The following is a 17,644-nucleotide window of genomic DNA, read 5'->3' as shown; positions in this document are numbered from 1 at the left end:
CCCGACAACGCCACGTTCACCGGTCGCATAAACCACGACGGAACCATTCTGACTTCTTCGAAGGTGTAGGTTGCTGTATCGAATGTCTGACTGCTGCCGTAGTTGCTGCTGCACCGTGGCTTGGGGTCTGCACGGTGACAGGATCGGTCAGATCTCGTACCGATACGGTGGTACTCTCGTTTCAAAGCAATTACGCATAAATTTTCATGCCATGGCTACGACCTTTCCACTGTGCCGGAGTTAACAACTACGAGTGATCTTGCGCTGGCTCGCCTCTATATCATTCGCGGTGAAAGATAAAAATCACGCGTTAAGATACCTGGCAAATGCGTTAATAATTATTTCGTTCATTTTTCTATTCCGATTTATCTCTAGCTAATCGCTCTCCAACGATCTTCTACCGGCACGTTGTGAACGCACCGCAACGATACGGCGACGATGTCGTTTCGTAATAAATTTGTAACAAAATCGATACGAATCGATAGATCCTTCGATTAGAAATCGAACATCGTGGGATTCGGTGACAGAGTCGCGAGAAATTCCATCACGTTCGTGACTCTTGTACCGTGGCTCGAGGCTGCAAGTTATTCCTCAACTTGCACAATCCATTCAGGAATTTGCACGTCATAGATTGACCATCTTCGGTTAAATTAACGCTGGCTTGGAAGAATCGATGGTCTTCGGTATCGCGTGAAAGTGCCATAAGTTACTCCTCGAGTAAGTCACGTTCCACTGACCCTGGAAGCTTGATGAACACGTCTTTCAACGGTTTTACCAAAAGAGGACTGTGTAGACGTAGTCCATATCCATCGATCGCCCGACTCGTCTTTTTTAGGCACCTCTTTAGGTATTTTGTATCCATGTTTAACCTTAATCCTTGTTTGATGAGATCGCAAAATCGGGATAAAAAACCGTTCTTTTTCTAAACACCTTGTATATCTACCTCAGCAGAAATTATGAATTATATTTGACGTAATAGCATAAACGTTTATATAACAAGCTATGGACGTACACGAGTTCGATACATAAAATAAGCTTTTCTTGGATCAACCGATGACTCTTATACAACGTTAGGCCATCAAGGATTAATCTCAGCCTAAAACCACGTCGAAAACCATCATTCGCAAATAATCAAACACCTGCGAATGGACGAGCCAATGCCACAGTGGATGGATCGTTCGTCAAACGTTTCGCATAGGAAGAAGACATTGTCCGTGGGTTAATCCTGCGGTCGCGTCATTCTTGTGCAAGTCACTGATAGGTTACGGCTGATTGCAGTAATCTTCGCGTCGATGTTCCGTAAAAAAAATCTTGGAAATCCTAGCGCGAGCGTGAGGCATTACTAAATAACGGTACGCCTAAGTACGGGCTTTAATGCACAGGAGAAAATATAATCGCTCGAAGCTTCGAGGTCGACACCGGAGAAACGCGTGTCTCGTGTGTGGCCCAGAAACGCGTCTTCCCTCTATCCACGTCCGCTTAAATTCGTGCTGATGAAATGGAACTGTCAGCGACGAGCCGATTAGACACGCGAAATCAAATGTATATTGATTCTTAAGGTATCGATCGTTGTCGCCTTAAACGTTGGAAAGTCGATTAGAATATCAGAAGGGAGACACGCGAGCGATAGACTACCGATTCGGTCATATCTGGTACATGATAGCGAGTAGCCAGATACCTGGCATCAAAGAGATAGTAAACATTGCGGTTCTGAGTCTTGTTTGGTCGAGTGTGACAAGCTAATGGTGTCCTTGCTCCATCGAGTCCCCGATTTAAAATACCGCGGTAATGTCTACCAAATCGGACCAAAGTGAGCGGATAGTGTACGGTTAGTCCCAGATGCAAGTGACACGCGGCCGATTGCCAAGCAAGAGGAGAAGGCGAATGTCGAAGGGGAGGTGTTGGCTTTCGAACCGAAGCACGTGAACGTTCTACTAGCGTATCAAAGAAAGCTAGAATATTTATTTCGTTTATCTTTGCTGCTAATTGTCGACGATGAAGAGCTATGGTGTGTGAAATTTCACAGGAAACCTTCTTTCGTTAGTTAAACGCGAAGCTATTGGAAATGAAAGAGGGATAAACGTAATAAGAATCTGTTTAGGCGCCTGCACTTATGATATCGAGCGTACGATGGATAATCGCGCGCACAGTAGCACGACGCTGACTTGTGCTCTCGCTAACGAGCTAAACTCGTGACACAACCTTGATTCAGTCAGCCAGGAAATATCGTGCGCTTCCTGCGTTGATAGCGATGGCATTACAGCTGCGTTCAAAAGCCACCTACGAACCTAAACGGTTAGTCACTGACCCATTTACATAATTGCTATTTTAAGTTAAATCTACTTTTCTTCTAGTTTTCCTTCCCGAGCTCGAACTTTAGTTTCATTAGGAATTAGCGAAGTAGTGATTTAATCGGCGACACATTCCACTGAACTTCTACCACATGCTTCGCGCGAAACGATTCACTCGCTTAGTTCCAATACATAACCAACGATCACGCTTCAAATCCAAGTCACGCCCACCGTATGTGTAATTAGTTCGTTCGCACAGGGAATATGATGTAAGTTAATTATCCTGCTGGTTTCTTTTGCTTCCGTCACGCCTCTTACGTCGTACAGCAAGGATTGTGCGGCCATGATATTCCCGTTAAAAAATATTTACCAAGGAAGATAAAATCGAGCGAAAGAAGATTCTCACCGTAGTTTAAGGTTCGCGCGTATTTTACGCAACCATTCAAGAGGCATAATATGCATCACTGATTGGCATCGCGCCTTGTACCCTCGACAAACATTCCTACGACACGTCCTCGCCACAGTGGGGTTTCGTACGGAACTGACGACTTTGTTAGCGTAGCCTGATGTAGATAGAGCACCGCCCTGTTACGCTGTTGACCATTTGAATGGTAGAACCTAGTCGGCTGTAGGTTACCGTGCTATCGATGCCGGTGTACAACGTCGAGGTAGGCAGCGCAAGCGCCAAGAAGTCTCCGGGCTTTCCGTGAAACACCTTCGCGAAACGTACGACGTTACTTGAGAAACAGGCTCCCGCTAGTGCCACGATACTCGAGGATGTACCAGGAGCGAGTACCAAAAGATGTACGACGAGGATTCGGTTCTAAGGTAGACGTAAACACAGAGGGTGTTAACGCGCGACACTGAATTTTAGTAGCTGCCAAGAATTCTACCTGCAGCCTGTCGCCAGAAAAAATTACACCACGCCGTTCTGTTTAAGCGATCTTATCGACAAGTGTCTCGGTACCGTCACAACGCCTACGGTTTGTCTAAGTTTACCGACTCTATATAAAGCGAATTCGCTTTTTCAGTCGTTAATAACTGTAACATAGATTCGTTGGATTAATTATGAGAAAATTTTGTGTCAAGCATGATCTTTTAAGAAGATCTCTTTGAAGGATTTTTCATTGACATACTCGCACTATGAAATAAGAGGATCGCTATCTCCTGATAAGGATCAACGGTGGTGTTCGATGAAGTATTTCCAAAATTGGAACGCAAAGTTGCAGCGCAAAAGATGTCGAAGACAGCGTCCGACGACCGTAATTTACATCGACAACCATATTTGATCGCAAGATTAAACGCGGCAATGAAACGAAGGAATACCCGAGGTGTACTCGAGGCAGGTGAAACGTCTACGATCGATCACGAACATACGGGACGCCAAGGTGCGGCATTCTCGATCGATTCTCGATGCACCTTACGACCTCTGCCCGACGCATATGCCGTACGCAACGCTGTACAACGTACCTTCCAAATTATATATTCGTTCGAGGCTAATCGGTGGTGTCACCCTTTCGTACGTGCAAGTTTCGTAGTTCGGCACCGAGTCGTCCATAGCTGCCACTCTCTGGTCTTTGATACGCGAGAAGGAATGTTAAAACTTTGGATATCGCATGATAGATAATTGATAATAATTAAAAGATGTATAATTTCGCTTAAAAGGAGGCTGGGAAATGCCTGCACTGTCGTTTGAAAACCGTTTCATTCTGCCTCGATGAAATCTTTTCCCGTCTTCCACGACTTTGAAGCTTTGTCCAGTTGCAAAGAAACCTAACTGCGTATAACTAGCTATTGCGTGTATATCGAGACTTCCAGTAAAGAAAAGAGGAACGAATGATTACGTCGGGATTGATATACGTAATTTCAATAACTTTCTATGGTTATGCCGCGAAGATACAAACGTCGTGTGTTTTCTTCATTCGAGAATTCATGTTTGACGTGTATATACGATGAAAAATTCCTGCGAAGCTATCGATAGCTCGATTCCTGCTGTTTTCCTGGAAAAGGATTGCAACGAAGAGTGCGCCTTGCACAATTAACTGCTGATTAATAGTTACAAGCTTTTTCTGCGACATTTACGATTATAATCCCAATAGCGGCGTTGCGCGCGGCCAATTGGACAACACAGACCCATTCACTTTGATTGGTAATCATCGGGGACAATGAGGCGTAAACTTAATTGTAGGAAAAAGAGGCTCGACGTGCTAGATGCGCTGTGCGAATGTGTGCACGAGAGAGGCTGTCGTCCGTGTGAAAAGCCACGCGAAGGAACTTCGCGTCGAGGAATAATTACCGTTTCATTCATCGATCATTAAGGGACATATTATCGAATTGTGCGTACGTCGGCCGTTGACGAATATCCGGTAAGTCGGGCGCAACCCTGTCGAGGAATTACATTGTGTCGGTTGGCTGGCCACCGCTGTACAACTGTCAGGTGCGAATAAAACCGATAACCACTTCCGGCTTACAAGTTTCAATCACGGATAAAAAATTGAAGAAATCTTCTAGCCAACGTGATGTTTGTCTCGATGGTCGTAAATAATATTTACTCGAAACCAACGTCACGGTTTTTTAGATATCGTGCGAGATTACTGCCACGTAACTATAATAGCGTTTAATGCACTTTAACGATTGGTTTAACGATTAAGCGTAGAGAATCGCGCACCATCGCGCGAACTGATGAAGATACCTCGATCGACCATTAAGACGTTTTCCGTTTCAAAGGACGCGACGTTGACAATCTTGGTCGTTGATCGAAAAAAATGTACTCGTCGTGACGCGTAGTTCGTTTTCATCCGGTTTCTTGTGCGGTCGGCGTTTTCGCTGCGCTTCCTTCAACGAAGCGTAATCGTCGAGACGAACCCGCCTGGATACACGTAGCGTCTAAGCCGAGACTCGTCTGGTCGGGAAGAACGAGCGAGAACCAAGTTTTTCTGGCTAATTTGAGTAACTAGCGGATACTGGGAAACAAAGAGAGACTGGACGAGAAGAAATCTTGATGAGCGGGCGTGGCAGCCGTGCTGCCGCACAATTTTATAAAGATCCGCTCGGCTGCTGTGCCGTCTACAAAGAACAGCCAGCGCTAAGGAAACCGCGTGAATCGACGGTCGCCAGGACTCGCCTAAGCCTCGAGGAAACGAGTTGATGAATCCGATCCATTTTTAACGAAATCTTGGTAAAAAGGTTAAACGGCGTTCGTGCCGTGCACGGTCGACGGCAAAATTAAATTAATTATAAATCGTGGATGCACCATGAAATTCCACCGACCGTTTCTTACCGCGGTCCGCTTCACCGCCTATGAGAATTTACCGAGACGTTCGAACGTTCCTTGGTCAAAGATCGTATATTCCCCCATGTCCTGTTTCAATAGGCAACACGCGGCACGTAATTCGCGTATCCCACGAATTTCACCTCTTCTTCTATTTCTATGTTAATTCGATCGAAGAAGAAAGAAATTAGCGATTCTGAAAACGCCATAAGGGCGACGAACTTCTCGGAACGATCGTTCACACGCTCGTTCTCGGCCTTTTTGCCCGATTGAATTTAACGATTCTGGATTACCGATGCCGAGCTTGGTCCCAAGGCGGTTCGTCGAATGGAATTCTCGTGCAATCGGGTCGCGATTCTGCCACGAAGGACGATGGATCGCGACAGGGAGAGAGAGAGAGAGACAGAGACAGAGAGGGAAAGGGGGTTAGAGCGGGAGAGAAGGGCCGAGATGAAGCTCGCACAGTCTCATTACTCTCGCAAGCCGAGCTTATTACTTCGCGAACCGCAAAGAGGGCAAAGCAGCAAAGTGGATATCTCTCGAGGATACACGTTCGCGTACACGCATTAGTCAGACAGATATTAGGTAGAGGCCCGCTGGGTGGACAAGCTGTTAGACGAATAATACATCATATTGTTGAGAAACGTGCCATTCATTACGACAATGTATCCTTAATGATTGATTAACAACTTTGGTGTAGCACTGTAACGCTACAAGTTACTAAATTGTAATTGCAACGTGTATTTTAGATGATGCTTATGTAAACGATGAGTGAAGACAGAGATGCACGAAAGAATCTTCCTCCTTCGTCGGACATGAATGTGACTTAATCACAAATTTAATTGAAAATATAGTTGGGACTATTAACGGGAATCTCATATGTTTCCATCGATAATAAATGTTCGGAACTATTTTATCATAATGAAATGCGTTTCTTCATCGATGATTACTACACGAGCTACGAGATTCGAACATAATAACAACTTCCTTTACAATTTTCAATCGTGTCGTCCTCGAAAGTAGCAACATTACCATCGCACAAAGGGGATTAAGATTTCACCGCGATGGAGGGAAAAAATCGAAGCTTCTTCTCGATCGTGTTCCGTTATTATTAATCGAGTATATTACGGCGGCTCCACATCAAACGTTGCACCGCAAAAGTGCGGATAAAAGCACACCTGCTTCGACAGTTCGCACCGTCGCGTCGAGCTCTTACACACACCGTATACACCGACACTCTAATTGCGTTCTCGAGTTCCTGGCACGACTTCCCGAAGATGTAGCGCGTCGCTAGAGCCTGTTTACCCTAGACCATGCACAAGGGTTACAGCCAGCGACGTTAATTTGCCGACAATAAATGTAACGCGTGCTCTCAAATGAATTTTCTCCGTACTCGGTTTCTGATCGGCTAGATAAATATTTGAGCTGTCAGTTGATCCTTTCCTGCCGTTGATAATACGATTCCGCGAGAAACACGAAACATCTTTTTAAAGAATTTAATACACTCGGCTATCAACAGACACGCAATTTTTTCAAGGTACAGAAGTAAAAATATTATCGACATCTTTTCCTCAAACTTTTATACGTCTAAAACGAGCTATTCACTTGCGAGTTATGCCGACGTGTTAGACAGTACTGTTATTCAAATTGACGCGTATCGACGCACGCGAATGTCCGAGCTCGTTGGTTTGGACGCTTAAAAGCAAGCACTCGTCGTGAAGGAGCGTACAGGTGAAACGATCTTCCCGCACGCTCCTTGGTTCCCGCGAACGCCTACAAGAAACAGTTTCACCGTATTATTAATACACATATATATATCAAGGAAACGCGCCTAAGTACCCGCACTTAATTACTTACTGCCAGAACTGCCAGCTACCGCGACATGGCCGGAATGAACGATAGTTTCAAGTTGCCAAGTTGTCTTTCGTTCGATTCTCATCGAGCGAGAACAACGCCAAGAACGAGAGTATAAACTCGAACGACCGCGACGCAGTACCCTTCGTACGACGAGTCGCCAAAGAAATAAAAGGCAGAAGTAACGCGTCCAACACGTGCAATTATATTTATATCGTGTATCTGTCAAACCGACCGCCTCTTTAACGCGTATTTCTTAACGCGTAACGACCGTCTTAAATAAACGTTAATTGTTTCCATATAAATTCGCAAATTGATACGTGTCACCGGGAGATAAAAAGATGCGAAACGGGATATATGATGGAACGATTTCACGGATCCGTTGAACGCCGACAGATTCATAGTGCGATGCGAATCATCGTTTCCGAGAAGGGAAAGTTTGCCGGCACGAGATATCGATTTTATCGAAAACCGGCTCTAAAGATCGAAGACGTGCGATAGATCGTACGCGTAAGCCACGATCGATATACAAATTACTCGTCGACAGATTCACAAACGATTTCTAAAACCGATAGGCGATACATTTATAAACCGTTTACCGGGACGTATCTACAACGGGCCGCAAATGGACGCGTATTTATGCTTTCATTGGCCGGTCGAGCAATCGGCGGCTGGCGGCTTCAGCCCGTGGCTCAGCATGAGTAACGACTTTCCACTGATCGCAGAAAGATTCGCCCACATTGGCCTTTGAATCAATTATGTACGATTTATATTTATGCACGGGTCGAAGAGCAAGGGAAGTGGACACGGGTCCGCTGGTGAGAGGGGACGAGAAGTTCGGAGGTAACAAGAGTATACGGTATGCGTACATACGAGAAACAGAAGGGGGAGGATCGAAAGAGATAGAGACACAAGGGGAGGAAACGAGGGGGAGAAGGGAGCAGATGCGAGAAGATGCACACGAGCTCGTTTGCAAAAGTATCATCTCGACGGGAATAAATCAAGGCTGCACCCAGATTTCAAAGCGTAAGATTACAAAAATTAATCGACCTGACGTTCAGTGCGATAAAAAGCGTTCTGTGGTCCTCTTTTTTTCATTTCTCTTTTCTCTCTCGCCCTCTCTTCGTTCTCTCTCTTCGTTTGCCTCCTCCTCCCGAAGGTCTTCTCCAGACTCGTCCATGGACACGTAACGACCGTGTGTACGACAGAACTCGTGGGGTTTATATCAATTACACCGATCGTGACCATAAAATTTCGATCAACAAGCCCGGGACGTCGTTAATTGCACCGCACGCTCCTTTAAACCTCCGAATAAGAACAGGGCGCAGATCGTAATCGCGAGCACTCCGATAATCTGTTCGATCAACAGAAAGAGACGAAACACGATCGGCCGGTGGATCGAACCTTATCCACCGAGGTAATCGAGTACGACCGTTGTTTCGTCACTTTCCTTCGATACTTATTTATCGCCCGATAAAATTCCTGGAAAACATTAACGATCGTATTGGACTGACGTTCGACCGCACCACCCATCCTTCTCGTCAGAGCAATCGACGCAAACTAACGATCTAACGCGAGACTACGTCCCTGACGTATTATGTTACGCCACTCGATCATAATAATTACCAATAATCCTTCGCATTTAGGAGTAATCACGGCGTAGCGTAGCCTTGGCCCGTCATTCCGACAGGGAACGCTCACGAATGTGAGACACATGTAACGAGACCCGCCGCCACTGCCTGCGCCATTCCACACGGGGACCCAACTTTGACTTACGGACTTTGATTTAACGTACGCGATCTCGTACGCGAAAGAAACGGAAAGATAATAATTTGATGATTCATGCTCCTTTCTTGTAAACGTATTGTGGCCGGTAATACGTTATTTTCAAGAACGTTGTTTCAAAAGGTGGTAAAAGGAGGCTAACACTTAACGAGTATAAAGTTCAGCGAGGGAAGGTTAGTTTTGTAAATAATACATTTTATGACACACAAACGGGATGGGCTATCTTTGAAGCGCGATTACGTAAGAGATTATACTAAAATCATTTCACGACGTCGTATTTTTAATTTAACAAGTACTCTCAGGAGTAACGAATATCGCGTGCTGTACAGTTACGACGAACGAGCCTCGAGCTGTTTGACGAAGTCCGGACCAAACTGCGTTCAGTTAAAGAAGAAAAAGCAATCACCGAAGCTTGAGATTTACACGACGCGCAAAATACTCGACAGCTTTTTTCTTCTTTAAAGTCAGTCGGCAAGCATCGCGCGTTGATCGATCTCGTGCGAATTTGCACCACCGTCAGCTTCCTTTCGACGCGGTTAATTAAATCATCGCCGATGGTCCCTGCAATTCGAACGTATATTTACGAATAGTACAACAGCTGCAACTGATACGAATTAATAAGTTAACGAACGAGACAACGAACGTTCGATGTTAAATGCTGGTATTACGAAACAGTACCAACAACTGAACATTGCTGTACCGTTACGTTATACGGCAATAAGTTGCAAGATATTAGTGCCAACCAGAAGTCTCCTCCCACGCTTTATCCTCGTTCCCACCAATCATTCCGACCTTAAAACGCAAGGAAACGCGTTCAAATTGCAAACTTTATCGCTCTTGTCTCCGTCTGGATGTACTTTTAAACCCGGGCGTCCCCGATCGAAATCAAAGTCATTAAAGCGTCGCCGTGGTACGCGTAGGACATTTTTATTCGCTGCTGTAAAACTGGCGAATAGATACAGCGCGTTTCATACAGACGTCAGGGGGGACAAGCATTCCGCGGCAGTAGCACACAACGAGAGCATAAAAGTGCGACTCGATAAATCTGTAGGAGCGTTACGGTAGCGGGCGTCTCCGAGTTCTGTCCTCCTCGGATACTCTGGGACAGAGCCACGTATACACACGTACCGGCGATACACGACACGTTGTCCCGGTGATATTAACGCGATACGACGAAGGCGGTGCATATATATTCTTTCGAAGTGGCTCGAGCGTGTCACGTATGTGTACGGGGAACGCAATGCCGTTAAAGATTTAAGGAGCGGACTGAAACGCCTCCTTCCGATTAAACGATAAAAGGGGAAATAAATGCGAGGCATGCGTTGCACACGCGGGCCTTTTGTCGCTTACACGACGAATAGGATCTCCGTGGTCGGTTGATTCTTCCAGATTTCGCCTTACGCGCCTCGTCCACGACCGTGCGCGAGTCCACGGGTCGAAATTCCACGAAATTGAAATGCATCGAATTATTGGAATTCCTACGGTGATATTACTTTCGCCTTGCTCATCGACGATAATCGCGGTGGATAATCGAACGCGGGAATGTTCAGTTTTGCAGCACGTAGCGGAGGAATGAACGTCAACGAGTCTGGTACTAATTATCTCACGCTTATAATTTTAATGCTGTGGGAGGTGGAAGATAAAAAGCTCCGCACAGCCGGCGAACTGTCCAACGAGCTGTCACGACTTCATGGGCTTATACGAGCCAGACGCACCGGTCACATATTTGTACAATTAATACGCGCGAGAGTACCGTAAAGCGTGGACCCAACCGGCCGGCACTGGCAAGGCATTAACGAAGACGGCTCGCCACGAGAAAAGTATCCGCGTAGGTGTTAAACGTAAGCACACACTAAGCGATCGCGTTTCCGAGAACCAACTTCAAACTGATTCTTATTATTAAATTTTAAGGCGCGGTCGCTTAAAGTGTCAACCGATTGCAACGAAAGATTGCGAATAAAAGTATCTCAATCTCGAGCTATACGATTTATAAAACGCTACGAAAATTAACGACAGATATTTCAAAGTTACAGAGCAAATTATATCGAACGTAAACGCACGAAGCTATACTACGCACGTATTTAGGAAACATCTGATGGTACTAACGTACCAATTTGGGTGTACAAATACAACCGTGCATGAACGACACGGATGATGTATCCGTAAGTTTAGATACCGGTTTTAAAGGCGTTTTAAGCCTGCAAACGTTTCAAGGTCGGGCCAAGATGGTTCCTCGAGTGCCGTTTCAAGGTGCCGGAACGTCCATTCGACGCGTACGTCGGCCAACGTATGTGGGTCAACCGTACGAAAAATTAACACGAGAAGCTCGTCAGAAACGGCGAAAAGAAATGTCGATGCCAATAACGCGGCGTGAATCACCAGTGTGTTCATCGATATTCCTCGTCCCTCCTTTGCGCTTCTGTTCTCGTTTGTCGCGGCGAGCTACTGCTGGTCCTGCTACCTCTTACATATATCCATGCAAATTGATCGTTATTGGTAATTACGCTCGCGGTGCACCATCGTGTTGCTCGGCCGTTCGAAAATTACATTGACTTTTGCTACGTTTCACCAACGATCGTTCGTTAACCACACACGCGGTAAACGCTGCGCGAGCTGCAGCTCCACGTGTCCGATTAATTATGAATATGACGTCGAACTTAACTGTAACACCGTTGCATCGTACAGTGAGAGCCGATCTTATGCATATTATGCGCCATTATGTCGGACGATATTTGTATTATGCGCGTACGCTGGTCGCGTTAAGGCTGTCGCATGGGTGCGGTTGCCGTGCGGCACTGCACGCTTACGTATCGGACAACTATTCGAACGCCAGTCAAATCGCGACTGGATTTATCTCGACTACGATCCGAATCATCGATGGATTGGAAACAGTCAGTTCCGTGTTTTAACTTTAAAATCGATCGCCTCGGAGGAATCGTTCGACGATCGCTAACGATTGATATAGTAAGAGCTATAAGAAGGAGAATCACAATCGATCGAATTTGTTGATTCGATGATTAAATATGTATTGTAACGATTAATAACGAGTCAACAAACTGCTCCATTTATCGGTGCGCCACGATCGATAGCGTAGCGTGAACCACTCGCGGACAAAGTCGTTCTCAAGGGAATCGAGAGGAAAATGGCAGCTAATAGTAGAACGATTTCCCTGGATACGACAAGAAACACGATACGATACCAATCGGTCGTCCAACGGACTCGAACTTGACAGCAGTCGTTATTCAAATCGAACAATGCGCGTTTTTTTTCACCGTTCGCCAACGTACGTTGCGACGGATTAAAGGAAAAAGAGATAAAACCTGCCGCGAGACCTTCCAATCGATCAATCCTCGATCGAGTAGCGGTCAACGATGGACGACGTGCTCGTATCGACCGTGTATTCGTAGCGCAATAAAATTAGCAGCATTTACAACAACGCCATCGAAGGAACAAAGCCCGTTCTACAATGCTCTACACTGTAAAAGCTACTTTATTGCGGTTTGCACATAGACGAGAGACTGCAAGTAATTATCACGCGACTAATTGACGCTTTGCTACTTTGTCGATTATACCGCTTCTCTAGTTCGATCGTTCCTTTCTCGCAATGACTTACGAATCTGCTTAGTCCAGTGGCCCTGAAGAATTACTAACGATACACGATCAATGATTTGCAGAACGTCCAAGTTTCAATCTCCACGAATTGATCATTTCAATAAAGAATACATCCTAATGTTTATTATTAAATTTCTTCCCTTGAAAGTCCTATTGCTTCAAACCCGAACGAAAACACAGACACGGAAGCATATCATAGCGATAATTATTAAAGTGGACACGAAAATTCTGCGATCTAGAGATTTTTAAAAGATTTCGTATGAAAAAAGCATCCGGTGAGTAGGCAACGGTAACGGCAAATTTTTTTCCTTCCGCTTTCAACGTATTCAAGTCTACAGAGCGACTGGAATTCAAGCGTGACTCTATCGACATCTAGTTAATATAAAAGCGTTCACGCACATGGCAGCGCGTTATACAATTCAATCGGTACAGTATGCATACGCGTGTTACTTGCACGCCCGGCGCAATCGGAGCACGAGGCTTATTTCGAAACTTCGTACGAACGTTTGTTTATGCCCACATTCTCGGCAACCACTGATAAATTAATCTCTCATGCTAATACTTCCAGCCGACTGACACAGTCCGTGTCTCGAAAGCACCGCGATTTCGTATCCCCGTGATCCCCGCATTAATTCTCCATCGCTTCCGGATTTCATTTGCCGGGAGGGGGGAGGAGTTAGTGGCTGGAAAATGTGTACGTTCATAGATTACGTAGAGGGGAAAAAAAGGAACCAGGTTATATACGCGGACACGCGTCCATTTACATCGAGCCGGCGCATTATGCGAAACGGTTGTTCCCCTCGGCCGCGGCGCGGCGAGCCGATTGTACGCTCGTGATTCGGCCCAAGATGCTCAACGTACTTCGTTGTTAATCCCCGAATATAACATAGGATATGACTATCTTTTACGAGCCTAGGGGTTAAAGACGCTTTAAAATGGAAAACGTACGCTCGGTTTTGTCTAAAATATCGACGAGTAGAAACAGAAAGAGGGAAGCAAGCATAATTTATTATTTCTATATTACGTATCGCTAAACGACTCCGTTGTAACTTCATACTTCTTTACTTGTGTCTTCGTTAGAAACGTTCCAGCTGTTAATCGGGTTAATTTCCATTCCAGCCAGAGTTCCTTGGACGAGAATAACGCGGTATAAAAACTTTCAATACGAAGTAAAAGCCGGTAGCTTTTAACGTTAAAATTTAGAGGAATAAATTTAACGAGATTACGTAGGAAGAAACAAATGATCGTAGTTTATAGATGCAATGCATCTCGTACGATGCGTTCTGCATACAACGATCCTTGTCGACGATCCAATCGCTGACGCGGCGATACTTTAGGTCTAATGTCAAGGTTATGCCTATCCAGACAGAAACGTTGTAAACGGCTTTCCATGCGCGGTGGCGCGGCGAAGAGAACACGGAACACGGAAAAGGAAAAGTTGGACGATAAACGGACTGATGGACTTTCCCATGCTCCACCTCCACGGGAGAGCCGTAAACGTCTTGTCTCTCGATTTAAATGTCCCGGCATCTACTGGGTTGGGCAGATCCAACAGTCGTAGCCATTGCCGCGCCCTCGTGCGTCTCTACGTGTTACGCTGTCGCATTGGCGCAGAATATGACGGATTTGCTTTCATCTCGGTTCTCTATTACGCGATGTATTTCGAGCGTGACGTAACCAAAATTTTATCTTCGAAGAAACATTTTAGACAGTCGAATAAACAACGAAACAGAGCTACTCGATATACAAAAAATAGCACATCGTTTGAATTAAGTTTTTTGCCGATTAAATTTTTATTTTTGGAGCTTTCGAAAATTCGTCGCTACGTAACAATTGGTTGTAAATCGTTTTTGTCATTCGCTCAAAGTATATACTTTAAAGACGACTGAGTAACCGATATATTGGAAACAATGCTGAATTCTCTGTTCAAGGCTGATAAGGAAGGTTAAATGTTAATGTTACGTTGACAAGTGTCACGGTTACCTAATCAAGAACAGTCGCACTCCGGCGATAAGCGTAATTATTACGTAGCTACGAGCATTTCACGTGGAAACGCAGTAAAATATGCTTATACGAACAGATGCTCGGCTTTCGAGAAGTTACGATTGCATATATGAAGATACAGTACATAAAGATAGATAGAAGCACTGTTTTACATCGCGTCCATAATAATCTGCTATTCTTAAGCTGAGTTACAACCGTTTGGCACGCGAAGAATCGATCTCCCTTTTTCCTGGCCTATATACCACGGTGAAATCTTAATAAAAAATACTTTACGCGATACTCCGTATTAAAAAATGTAGGTTGGATTAACAAAGCTTGAGGTGAAAGTCGAATAAATTATATCTTTTCGTATGATACGCAAAAATTGAAAAATATCGTATCAACCGGGTGTAACGAACGTTCGCTTCGCGAAAGCGTCGAATAACAGACGATCGTTTAAAACTACGGAAACGTTTGACAAGAACATTAAAATGTATGATGATATTTGAAATTTGCAAATCTATAAGCGAAACCTTGAAATTAATATTCGTACGCATGCAGCTCATCGCGGTTAATAATAATTTCATGAAGGTCGCAAATGAAAAAGGCTGTATTAAAGGAAACTCGAACGCTCACCGGTAACTCGTACGTTATACACCGTAGTATTACATTCCTGTTACATTCTCTCTATCGCAACCGCGGTGTATAAGAGCCAGAGAGTACGAGAGACTTTTACGAGGGGCAATGAATGTCCGTACGAGGAAGTTCCGTGAAGTTCGCCCATATATTATTGAGAACTTATTAGAATTAATTAACTTTTCACCCGTACACCATATCGCTTATTAGCCTCGACGACCTGGTTGGTCGTTGACATCGTCGCAGCGACGTTTCCATTATCGATGCTCCTCGAATTTATCTGAAATTACGTTGGTTTACGTCGCGGTGTAACACGCAACTTTAATAAACAACGTAAGATCAACCTCGTTCGGATGCTCGCGCGATCTCGTTGAATCGAGGACAAATCGACGCGAACTTTCGCGAAACGCTCCTTAACTTCGCTCATCGTCTCGTTCGACCGATGCTAATCCCTTTCAACGATCAGGGAAGAAGATTAACAGGGGAGAAAAAGATCGAGAGAAACGTCAGAGTTGCTCGAAAAGAACGGAACACCAAGAGCGGTAACTGAACGAAAGGTGGAGAGAATGGGAAGAGGTAGGAGGGAAGGTGAGGTCGAGGTGATTCGCGGCGTGGCGAGGCGAGGCGAGGCAAGGTGAGCTCGGACCCACCTGCAATTATCCGGTCTAATGAGCAAACAGTCTGTTCTACCCCTCTCTTTCTCTCGAGTTCCCTTGTTGCCCGTTTCTCTCGATTCTGCTCGGTAGACGGCCCATCAGAAACGCGTGTACTTGACTCTGCTCTACCAACAACCTTCCACGGTCGTATCCTCCTCCACCTCCTTCCTCTTCTTCCTTTTACCCCAACCTTCACCTCCACCTCTGCCAGTCCGATGCAGGTTAATGAAGATTATTAAATTAGTACCTCTCACGGGCAGTTTTTCCACCGGACAAACGTACCAGTGGCTTTGCCGCTCCCATCGATACACCGTCAGCCTTTCAGGAGAGCCAACTGGTTCGTTAACGTCCGTACACGCTGCTCTCTCCCACTTAGAGCAGCATTACAAAGAGCCAGGACTGAAAAATGGAGCTCGAACCTCGGTGATGCCGGTGATGGTAGAAAAAAGAGAGCAACCAGACCGAGATAAATGCGAGGTACACGATCGAGAGTACAGCCTGGACAGCAGAGAACGAACCGACTATCCCATGGACTGCAACGGACCCTGAGAATCACACAGACCCGAGATTTCAAGAGTTTCAGACTCGGGTCAAAGGGCAGGCCCGTTTAACGACACGTGGAGGGCAGTATAGCGGGTACGTTGACCCTTGATTTCTTGATTTCAGAAATAGAAATGATTCGGCATAATTGAATCAGGAGGGACGGAGCTGAGTTAAAAGCAGATGAGTCAGCTAGCGAAGAAGCTAGGTGGAACGAAGAGACACTGATTACAATGAAAATCATCTAAGCGTATGTAAGTACAATTTTTGCGCGGAAAGAGAGATTAATAAAACGATTCAAATATATACTAGAAAGATTAGAAATACCTACATATTTATCAAATAATAATAAAATTTAAAAATACAAAGAAGTGCTTGAAAATATGTATGGAAAAAATGAGCTTTCGTACAAATTTTAACAATTTATACGTTTATAACGAGAGAAGTTTGTTCGATAGTTCATCCGAAGGAAATAATTATTTCGCCGTGTTTCAAGCTGGCAGACAGCATCAGATTTCTCGAACGCCTTCCGTCCTTCGACGTACGAAATGGTCTCTCGAACGGAGGAGAGGAAGACGACGATCAAGGCGTCGTTCAAGCAGGATGCACTCATCCTACCTGGACTGTCCGCCACGCCCGCCATTCACCTTCAACTTGGTCTCTCTGTCGCGGAACAAACGCGTGTGTTGTAACCGAGGCACACAGACGATGCACACAGCGAGCCAAAGCGGCTGAAAAGCAGCGCAGAAAATAGCAAACCGCGGAGAGGAGACGAACGCCAACGGCGGCTGATAAATACCAGAATCGAAACCAGTCTCCGACAAATTGTCCCGGATTAACGCGAGCCTATTGCTTTCCACGAACGACAGAAAATCGTACCGGCAGAAAAACGCACCGGCGACGTATTTATGGACTCGTCGAGCGCGTTACGAAGTAATTTGTTCCGGAATCTCGTGGTTCGGTAAACGATTCGACGCTAACGTTTATCGCCCCCGTTAACAACCAATCGTAAACAA

General features: G+C 45.2%; 1 protein-coding gene across 1 annotated transcript in view; it reads right to left on the bottom strand.

The window, feature by feature from the left end:
- The window catches only part of LOC117157007 (uncharacterized), a 291,632-nt gene that overhangs the window by 237,243 nt on the left and 36,745 nt on the right, over nucleotides 1-17,644 (bottom strand). The window lies entirely within an intron of this gene.

The sequence above is a fragment of the Bombus vancouverensis genome, chromosome 10, assembly GCF_051014615.1.
Source record: "Bombus vancouverensis nearcticus chromosome 10, iyBomVanc1_principal, whole genome shotgun sequence".
NCBI classification, from domain to species: Eukaryota; Metazoa; Arthropoda; class Insecta; order Hymenoptera; family Apidae; genus Bombus; species Bombus vancouverensis.
The sequence above is the reverse complement of the archived record's forward strand: the minus strand, read 5'-3'. Positions and strand labels throughout refer to the sequence as shown.